This window comes from Musca vetustissima, unplaced genomic scaffold (genome assembly GCF_032173495.1).
Source record: "Musca vetustissima isolate MV318-11 ecotype Yass unplaced genomic scaffold, APGP_CSIRO_Mvet_v1 utg478672, whole genome shotgun sequence".
Lineage (NCBI taxonomy): Eukaryota > Metazoa > Arthropoda > Insecta > Diptera > Muscidae > Musca > Musca vetustissima.
This window is the reverse complement of record NW_026884093.1, coordinates 1-11,318: the sequence shown is the minus strand read 5'-3', so window position 1 is coordinate 11,318 and position 11,318 is coordinate 1. Positions and strand designations below refer to the sequence as shown.

The window sequence follows — 11,318 nt, the reverse complement described above, 5'->3', positions numbered from 1 at the left end:
GGGGCTTTAGGTCTTTCAATTTTAGTTTCAATAATTCGTACACATGGAAATGATTATTTTCAAAGATTTAATATTTTACAATTTTAAAAATTATTTTTATAGTTTTATTTTTATTTCCATTATGTTTTATTAAAAATTCTTATTGAATGGTTCAAAGTTTTTTATTTTTAATTTCTTTTGTTTTTATCTTAATAAATATATATTCTAATTATTTTATATCAATTTCTTATATATTTGGTTCAGATATAATTTCTTATGGATTAATTTTATTAAGATTATGAATTGTTTCTTTAATATTAATGGCTAGTGAGTCTGTTTTTAAGTATAATAATTATACTAATTTATTTTTATTTAATATTATTTTATTATTATTAATATTAGTTTTAACATTTAGTAGTATAAGTTTATTTATATTTTATTTATTTTTTGAAAGTAGTTTAATTCCTACATTATTTTTAATTTTAGGTTGAGGTTATCAACCTGAACGTTTACAAGCTGGAGTTTATTTATTATTTTATACTTTATTAGTTTCTTTACCAATATTAATTGGAATTTTTTATTTATATAAGGTTACTAATACAATGAATCTTTATTTATTAAATAATTATATATTTAATTATGAAATTTTATATTTTTCTTTAGTAATAGCATTTTTAGTAAAAATACCTATATTTTTAGTTCATTTATGATTACCTAAGGCTCATGTAGAAGCTCCTGTTTCTGGTTCTATAATTTTAGCTGGAATTATGTTAAAGTTAGGAGGATATGGATTATTGCGAGTATTTCCTTTTTTACAATTATTAGGTTTAAAATTTAATTTTATTTGAATTAGAATTAGATTAGTAGGAGGAGTATTAGTAAGTTTGACATGTTTATGTCAAACTGATCTTAAGGCATTAATTGCTTATTCTTCAGTTGCTCATATAGGAATTGTATTAGCAGGATTAATAACTATAACGTATATAGGAATATGTGGTTCTTATACTTTAATAATTGCTCATGGATTATGTTCTTCTGGATTGTTTTGTTTAGCTAATATTTCTTATGAACGGTTAGGTAGACGAAGTTTATTGATTAATAAGGGGTTATTAAATTTTATACCTTCTATGGCTTTATGATGATTTTTATTAAGATCAGCAAATATAGCAGCTCCTCCAACTTTAAATTTATTAGGAGAAATTTCTTTAATTAATAGAATTGTTAGTTGATCTTGAGTTACTATGTTAATATTATCGTTATTGTCTTTTTTTAGAGCTGCTTATACATTATATTTATATGCTTATAGACAACACGGTAAGTTATTTTCTGGAGTTTATTCTTTTAGTGGAGGAAAAATTCGTGAATATTTACTATTATTTTTACATTGATTCCCGTTAAATTTATTAATTTTAAAGGGAGATATATGTATATTATGATTATATTTAAATAGTTTAAAAAAAATATTGATTTGTGGTGTCAATGATAAGATTATTATCTTTTTAAATCGTGAAATATTTATCAATTTGTTCAATTAGATTCGTTAGTTTATTTTTTTGTAGTCTTTTATCATTTACTATAGGATTAATTTTTATTATAAATGATTACAATTTTTATTGAATGAGAAGTTGTTTCAATAAATTCTTTAATAATTGTAATGACAATTTTATTAGATTGAATAAGTTTAATTTTTATATCTTTTGTATTAATAATTTCTTCTTTAGTAATTTATTATAGAAAGGAATATATAGAAAGTGATTATAAAATTAATCGATTTATTATATTAGTATTAATATTTGTTACTTCAATAATATTACTAATTATTAGTCCAAATTTAATTAGAATTTTATTAGGATGAGATGGATTAGGATTAGTTTCATATTGTTTAGTAATTTATTTTCAAAATATCAAGTCTTATAATGCTGGAATGTTAACTGCCTTATCAAATCGAATTGGTGATGTGGCTTTATTATTAGCAATTGCTTGAATATTAAATTATGGAAGTTGAAATTATATTTTTTATTTAGATGTTATATGATCTGATAATGAAATAATAATTGTTGGTATATTAGTAATATTAGCTGCTATAACAAAGAGTGCTCAGATTCCATTTTCTTCTTGGTTACCTGCTGCTATAGCTGCTCCCACACCAGTTTCTGCTTTAGTTCATTCTTCAACTTTAGTTACAGCTGGGGTTTATTTATTAATTCGATTTAATATTGTTTTAAGTACAAGTTGAATGGGTAATTTATTATTATTATTATCAGGTTTAACAATGTTTATAGCTGGATTAGGAGCTAATTATGAATTTGATTTAAAGAAGATTATTGCTTTATCAACTTTGAGTCAGTTAGGGTTAATAATAAGTATTTTATCAATAGGATATTATAAATTAGCCTTTTTTCATTTATTAACGCATGCTTTATTTAAGGCTTTATTATTTATGTGTGCTGGAGCTATTATTCATAATATGAATAATAATCAAGATATTCGTTTAATAGGAAGATTAAGTTTAATAATACCTTTAACTTCTTCTTGTTTTAATGTTGCAAATTTAGCTTTATGTGGAATACCATTTTTAGCTGGATTTTATTCAAAGGATTTGATTTTAGAAATAGTATCTTTTTCTTACATTAATTTATTTTCTTTCTTTTTATATTTTTTTCTACAGGTTTAACTGTATGTTATTCTTTTCGATTAGTTTATTATACAATAACTGGGGATTCTAATTTTTCTTCTTTAAATATATTAAATGATGAAGGTTGAGTAATATTAAAGAGTATAATAGGTTTATTAATTTTAAGAATTGTAGGAGGTAGTATATTAAGTTGATTAATTTTTCCTACTCCAGAAGTTATTATTTTACCTTTAAATTTAAAGTTATTAACATTATTTGTATGTATTGTAGGAGGATTAATGGGTTATATAATTTCTAATGTTTCATTATTTTTTATGAATAAGGCTTTAATGAATTATAATAGTTCATATTTTTTAGGTTCAATATGATTTATGCCTTATATCTCTACTTATGGTATTATTAATTATCCATTAGTATTAGGAAAGATAAGTATTAAGTCTTTTGATCAAGGTTTAAAACTCAATTCTATCATTAACAGTGATATTTTTTGGTGGGCAACAACTTTATTATAATTTAATTAAGAATTCTCAATTTTTTGAAAAATCAAATATTACAAAATAATAATTTAATATACCTTGATTTATTTATTAAGTTTTAGTTAAAATAAAAATAATTGATGTAATTTTATATAATATTAGAAAAATATGATAAAATAATTGTTTTTCTACATCAAAAATTAAAAAAATAATACTAATTAAAAAAAATCGAAGAGAAAAAGGTAATTTTGGATCAAACCCACATTCGAATGGTGATGCTTTTTCTCGATCTACAATTGTTTTTTTAGATAGAATTGAAGCTAATAGTATTACTACTAAAGAAATTAATAAAAGGATTGAGTAATTTTAAAATTGAAAAAAATTATTTAATTTTACAATGAAAATGTAATATACTTTTATTAAACTATATAAATAGAAATTGTATAAATGGAATTTAACCATTAAAAAGAAAAAAGTTAGCAGCTTTTACTTGAACATCATACTTCCTTAATTGGAATTTAAAACTCAATTCTATCATTAACAGTGATAAGCCTCTTTTTGGCTTCAATTAAAGAATAAGGGTAATTTTACCTTCCATTAAATTAGGTCGAAACTAATTGCAATATATCGCTTCATATTCAAGGTAGATTGAAAAATCAATACTTTTTGAATGCAAATCAAATGTTATAATTAACTACAACCCTATTAATTTGATCAATTTAATATACCTTGATTTCATTCATGATAAAGTCCTAATAATAGAATTAAAATAAAAATAATTGATGTAATTGTTCAACATATAATATTAGAAAAATTAATGATTAAAATAATAAGAATTAAAGCAATTTCTACATCAAAAATTAAAAAAATAATAGTGATTAAAAAAAATCGAAGAGAAAAAGGTAATCGGGAAGAAGATTTTGGATCAAATCCACATTCGAATGGTGATGCTTTTTCTCGATCTACAATTGTTTTTTTAGATAGAATTGAAGCTAATAGTATTACTACTAAAGAAATTAATAAAAGGATTGAGCTGATTGTTAAAATTGAAAAAATTATCTATACTATTAATAATAGACCATATGATTGGAAGTCAAATATACTTTTTATACTATATAGATAGTAATTTATCCTCCTCATCAGTAAATTGATACATAAAGGAATAATCAAACAATATCAACAAAGTGTCAATATCAAGCAGCAGCTTCAAATCCAAAGTGGTGATTCTTTGAAAAATGATTATTTAAGTGTCGTCCTAAACAAACAATTAAAAAAGTTGTTCCAATTAATACATGAAGACCATGAAATCCTGTTGCTATAAAAAAAGTAGAACCGTAAACTGAGTCAGCAATTGTGAATGGAGCTTCAATATATTCGTATGCTTGAAGAATAGTAAAATAAATTCCTAATAGTACTGTAAAAAATAAACCTTGAGTAGTTTGAGAATGATTACCTTCCATTAAACTATGATGAGCTCAAGTTACAGTAATTCCTGAAGTTAGTAAAATTACAGTATTTAATAAAGGAATTTGGAATGGGTTAAAAGGAGTAATTCCTAAAGGTGGTCATATAGCTCCTAATTCAATTGAAGGAGATAAACTTCTATGGAAGAATGCTCAAAAAAATGAAACAAAAAATAAAACTTCTGAAAGAATAAATAAAATTATTCCTCATCGTAAACCTGTAGTTACAGAAAGAGTATGAAGACCTTGATATGTTCCTTCTCGAGAAACATCTCGTCATCATTGGTAAACAGTTAAAATTGTAATTAGATTTCCTAATAAAAATAATGAATTATCATATTGATGAAATCACTTTACTATACCAGCTACTGTTGTTATAGCACCAATTGATGCAGTTAATGGTCATGGGCTATAATCTACTAAATGAAATGGGTGATTTGAGTGAGTTGACATTAGTTTACTTCTCTAGAATATAATGTTCTAAGAACAGCAAATACATAAGATTGAATTATAGCAACAGCTGATTCTAGAACTAATAAAGCAATTTGAGTAATAATTAGGAAACTAATTAGTACTATAGATAGGGAAGGTCCAGTATTTCCTAAAAGTGTTAATAATAAATGCCCTGCAATTATATTAGCTGTTAATCGAACAGCTAAAGTTCCTGGTCGAATAATATTACTAATAGTTTCAATGCATACTATAAATGGTATTAAAATAGCTGGAGTACCTTGAGGTACTAAATGGGCAAATATATGTTGAGTATTATTAATTCATCCATATAGTATGAAACATAATCATAGAGGAAGAGCTAATGTTAATGTTAATGTTAAGTGACTTGTACTAGTAAAAATATAAGGAAATAAACCTATAAAATTATTAAATAAAATTATAGAGAATAAAGAAATAAAAATAAATGTAGATCCATTAGCTCCTATAGGGCCAAGTAGTGTCTTGAATTCCTTATGAAGAGTTAATAAAATATTATTTCAAAAAATATGATATCGAGATGGTATTAATCAGTATATAGATGGAATTATTAAAATTCCTAAAAAAGTACTTAATCAATTAAGAGATAAATTAAAAATACTTGATGAAGGGTCGAATACAGAGAATAAATTTGTTATCATTTTCAGTTTAATGACTTTGTTGAATGAATTTTATTACTTAAATTTGATTTAGGTATTGAAGGAATATATGAATAGTAATTTATTACATTAAAAATTACAAAAGTAATTGAAAAAATAATAAATAAACTTAATCAGCCAATAGGTGCTATTTGAGGGATTAAAAAATATTAATAAATTAATAATTTTAGTTTGACAAACTAATGTTATACATTTTAACTAATTTTTTTTCATTAGAAGTAAGTGCTAATTTACTATAAAATGGTTTAAGAGACCAGTACTTGCTTTCAGTCATCTAATGAAGAATTATTCTTAGAAATTCATTTAATAAAATAATTTACAGGAATACTTTCAATAACAATTGGTATAAAACTATGATTTGCTCCACAAATTTCTGAACATTGACCATAAAATAATCCAGGTCGATTAATTAAAAAATTAGTTTGGTTTAATCGTCCAGGTGTTCCATCAACCTTAACTCCTAAAGCTGGAACAGTTCATGAATGAATTACATCAGCTGCAGTTACTAAAATTCGAATTTGAGAATTTATAGGAAGAACTACTCGGTTATCTACATCTAATAAACGGAATCCGTCTACTGGTAATTCGTTTGTAGGAATTATGTAAGAATCAAATTCTACATTATTGAAGTCTGAATATTCATAACTTCAATATCATTGGTGTCCAATAGCCTTTAAAGTTACTGAAGGTTCATTAATTTCATCTAATAAGTATAAAAGTCGTAAAGAAGGGAAAGCAATAAATAATAAAATAATAGCAGGTAAAATAGTTCAAATAATTTCAATAGTTTGTCCGTGTAATAAGTATCGATTTACATATTTGTTAAAAAATAAAGTAAATATTAAATAACCAACTAAAACAGTAATTATCACTAAAATTATTAATGCGTGATCATGAAAAAAAATTAATTGTTCTATTAATGGGGAAGAACTATCTTGTAAACCTAAATTTGCTCATGTTGACATTAGTTTTCTAATAAAAGTAAAATACTTTATATATGGAGCTTAAATCCATTGCACTAATCTGCCATATTAGAAATTAACTAATAAAGGCAATTATCTGTGTTCAGCAGGTGGAGTATTTTGTAATCATTCAATTGATGAATTTAATTGAATTGGGAAGATTACTTGTCGTTGTGATACTAAACTTTCTCAGATAATATAGAATAAATATAAAATTCCTAATAATGAAATTGTTGATCCAATAGTTGAAATTACATTTCATGCTGTATAGGCATCTGGATAATCTGAATATCGTCGAGGTATTCCGGCTAATCCTAAGAAATGTTGAGGGAAGAATGTTAGATTTACACCAATAAATATAATAACAAATAAGTTAATTGAGTTCCGTATAATGTAGCAAGTCAACTAAAAATCTTAATTCCTGTAGGTACAGCAATAATTATTGTAGCTGAAGTGAAATAAGCTCGAGTATCAACGTCTATTCCAACTGTAAATATATGATGAGCTCAAACAATAAATCCTAAAAGACCAATTGATGTTTAGTTTCGACTTGATACTTGTCAATCAATGTACCCAGCTTCTAGCATAGGTTAATTGAGTTCCGTATAATGTAGCAAGTCAACTAAAAATCTTAATCCCTGTAGGTACAGCAATAATTATTGTAGCTGAAGTGAATTTTTCCAGGATTGGGCGCAGAGTGAAAATCTGGTCAATGGTGAATTTGCCAGGTCTGAAGCCGCATTGGTATGGTCCGATGATGTGATTGACCATTGGCTTCAATCGTTCACACAGCACACTGGATAGCTCTTTATATGTGATAGGAAGGAGACTTATTCCTCTATAGTTGGTACACATCGTCTTGTCTCCTTTTTTGTGCATGGGACACAGTATGCTGAGGTTCCAATAATAGCGCCTTCATTCATCTAGCCAAATTGTACTAATAAGCTGGTTCATGCTACTGACCAGCATCTGGCCACCAGCCTTGAATAGTTCGGCTTGTAACCCATCGGCTCCTGCTGCTTTGTTGTTCTTGAGCCGATTAATTGCTTTTATGACCTCATCTTGGCTATGCCATCATCTCGTATTGGTTCTGAGGTATCTTCTTCAACGCCACTATTTGATACTAGAAGCTTTTCAAAATGCTCCTTCCAGATCCTCAACACGCTGTCTGTACCTGTTACCAGGTTTCCTTCTTCATCTCTACAGGAAGATGTGCCCGCACCAAAGCCTTCGGTTTGGAGTTTTACTTGTTAATAAAATTACCGGACTTCATTCTGACTCCTGTACATCTCGATTTGCTTACGCTCACGTTTTTCTTGTTCTTTCTTCTTTTTGCTGAAATCACGTTTCTCCTCTCTCCTTTCTCCCGATAATTCTCCATTACGTGACGTGTTGCTACTGTCTGCAGGGTTGCCCTATACGCTGCGTTTTTATGATCGTACCATGGGTTTCTTGGTGGTGGTTATTGGTACCCAAGTGTTGCTTTTGCTGCAGTTTGTAGGGCGTGGGCAATTCTTTGCCATTGTGCTCCTATACTTTTATCGGTACAAGGGGTGCTTTCGTCAAGCAGTTGGGTAAGTTGAGCGGAGTTGGCCTCGGCTACTTGTTGTGTTTGCAGCTTTTCGACGTCGAGTTTCCGTGTTGTGTTAGATCGCACCTTTGCTTTCACATTAAGATTTGTGCGTACCTTGGCTGCCACAAGGTAATTGTCCGAATCGAAATTCGCTCCTCGGATTGATCGGACGTCTAAAACAATGGATGAATGCCTTCCGTCTATCACGACATGATCAATTTGATTTCTTGTAGCTTGACCAGGAGAGATCCATGTGGCCTTGTTTATATCGAGATGCTTGAATCTGGTGCTGCTAACTACCATGTTTTCTGCTGCCGCGAAGTCAATCAACCTCATGCCGTTGATATTTCTTCATGAAGGCTGAATTTTCCGACGGTGGGGCCAAAGATACTTTCCCTTCCGATTTTTTCATTAAAATGTCCTAGCAGAATTTTAATGTCATGGCCAGGGCAACGGCCATATGCTGTTTCTAGGCGCTCGTAAAGTATGTCTTTGGTCTGTTCATCTTTATCTTCGGTCGGAGCATGGGAGCAAATGAGACTGATGTAGAAGAACTTTGCTTTTATGTGGATTATAGCAATTCGCTCATATACTGGAGTGAATCTGTAGACGAGGTCTTTTATTCTCCTGTTAACAAAAAATCCGCAGCCAAATTCATGTCTCGTTCCATGGCAGCTATAATACAGGGCGTAATCGTGTGATTTAATTACGCCTGTCCCTTTTCATTGCATTTCCCGGCTTTGTACTTCTTGAGTACATCCGCCAAAGCAAACACTTTACAACGTGCGCGGGGAGTTCAGTGTCCACAATGGAGATAAAAGAGGGACCAAGATAAGCCTGGATTTCGCCATGTTAAAGCCAATCAGAGCCGTTGCTTGGTATCTATAATCCCCTACGCCACTGACATTTGCGTGAAATTAATATATGGGGAACATACCAAAAAGTGGACCTATGACGACAATTCTACTAATCATTTGTTGCAAACCATAGCACTGTGGTACAGGGTATTGTGTCTTTGTTACAGGCAAAAGGAATTGAGGTAGACACAAGCTTCCTTTTGAGAATATATATATATATATATAATCACTTTCTTAATTTTTTCGAGTTTTGTATGTCCGTCCGTCTGTCTGTCTGCCCATGTTAAATTGTAAACAAAGCACAGGTCGCATTTATGATCCGAATTGATAAAATTAGACACAGCTCATTTATTTGGCCTTAGAACGAACCCAGTAGGTGCTTTTATATAGGCTGATTCATTGTAGAACTTGACCTTCTAGATTTTTATCTTGATATCCTCCAAAGGAAGATTAATTACAACAGATAGATAAATTGTATAAACGGACAATTTCGAGTACAGGATATCCCCCATACTATTGTGGAATACGGGTATATAGAGACAACCCCAAAAGTCGGGACAAATCACTTACTTAACTATTGTAATATAAACAAGTGAAAAAGCGTTAAGTTGCGGACCGAACTTTGGATACCCTCCACCATAGATATACTGACAGGTACTTGAAATAAAAATGTAGGGAACATACCAAAAAGTGTAAATTTCTACAAACCGATTATGGTTCTTAATATTGGTCCTAGACCCCATGTTTCTTTGGACCAAATTTGTTTCCAAAAATTTTGATTTCATCCAAACTTTGCCCATCATATTATTTCTTCCAAAATTAGTTCAAATTCGAACATAGGGAATACCGGTTCACTCCTTCTGGTATCTCCCACACAGGGACTAGGCCTAAATGTGGGTTACAGTTTATAGATATGAATATATATAAGGTTAATATCTTCCGAAGATGAAATGATTACAACGAAGTTTTAGAACCAAACCTAAATACGGAACAAATCATATAATTTTTCTTATATAAAAAAGGGGGTTGTATGGGGACGACCCCAAAAAAGGACGAATATTAAAAAATTGTTGGTAGGGAGATTTGTTACCATATACGACTACAAAATACCAAATTGCAGCGAATTCAGCTGAAAACGCGCGCAAGAACCCCAAAATACCGAAAATTGGGAGTACCCTTATAGTCCCCATATAATCCAAAAAATGGACCTATAATTATAATTTTTGTGGAGAGATTTGGTACCTATTGGGATCTCAAAATACTAAATTACAGCCAATTATGTGGAAAAATACGATAAAAACCCCCAAACTACTGAAATTTGTTACAATATACGACTACGATTAAATTCGATTGAAAAACGCGCTCAAGAACCCCAAAATACCGAAAATTAGGGGTTCCCTTATGTTTAAGTAAGAATCGAATTATATGCATTGTTGGGAAATGCATCCTTTGAACGCTCGTGTGCATTGTGTTTGTTTGCATACTCATTAGAAAACTGCATACTCCTTATTGTTACAACATTGAACTGTCAGTTCGTGTTTTATTTCTTTCCCTTTTTCGAAACGCAATTTCGGCGCCTAAACATTTTGGTCCTTCGAGCCGGATTCGAGCTTTGGAAGCGGAATTCTAATTGGGTTTTATTTGTTTGCATTTCGACAGATTACCAGCAACAACTTCATAATCACCCTCATCAACTTCATCATCACTATCATCTTCAAACATCATCAACAACAAATCAGGTAGGTGAGTGCAGTGATTTTTTTCTTTTGTGAGCTCGCGAAAAAAGAATAACAAACAAAAAAAAAAAGTTCAAAGTCTAAAATACCAAAAATTATAACTTTACAACAACAACAAAGGTCACTTTACAACGCGTCGCTAATCCCTATTTTTTCGTTTGTCGCCTTTAATTTTTCACTTGTCTATTATTGAACAGTGGTAACAAAAAACAAATATTTTTTATTGCGAATATATATTGTGGTAATTGTGAGAAAAATTACTTAAGAAGTGTTTTTTTTAATAATTGTGTGTGGTCAATATTATTAATAAAATTTAATTAACGTTTGTGTTAAATTTTGATAATTTTATTAATAACATCGACCTAATTTTAATAATAAATATTAAATTCCAAAATATTCTTTACCTATTACCACTGTGTTGTGCGAATAATAATAGAAAAATAAACGTGCCCTTTCCCTTTAATATTCGCATATATCCCTGTTCAATAA

General features: G+C 29.2%; 2 pseudogenes; one reads left to right on the top strand and one right to left on the bottom strand.

The window, feature by feature from the left end:
* Positions 1–1,599: 1,599 nt before the first annotated feature.
* LOC133331106 (NADH-ubiquinone oxidoreductase chain 5-like) lies at positions 1,600–3,185 on the top strand (annotated as a pseudogene).
* A 1,025-nt stretch (positions 3,186–4,210) lies between these two features.
* LOC133331107 (cytochrome c oxidase subunit 3-like) lies at positions 4,211–5,854 on the bottom strand (annotated as a pseudogene).
* Positions 5,855–11,318: the final 5,464 nt, after the last annotated feature.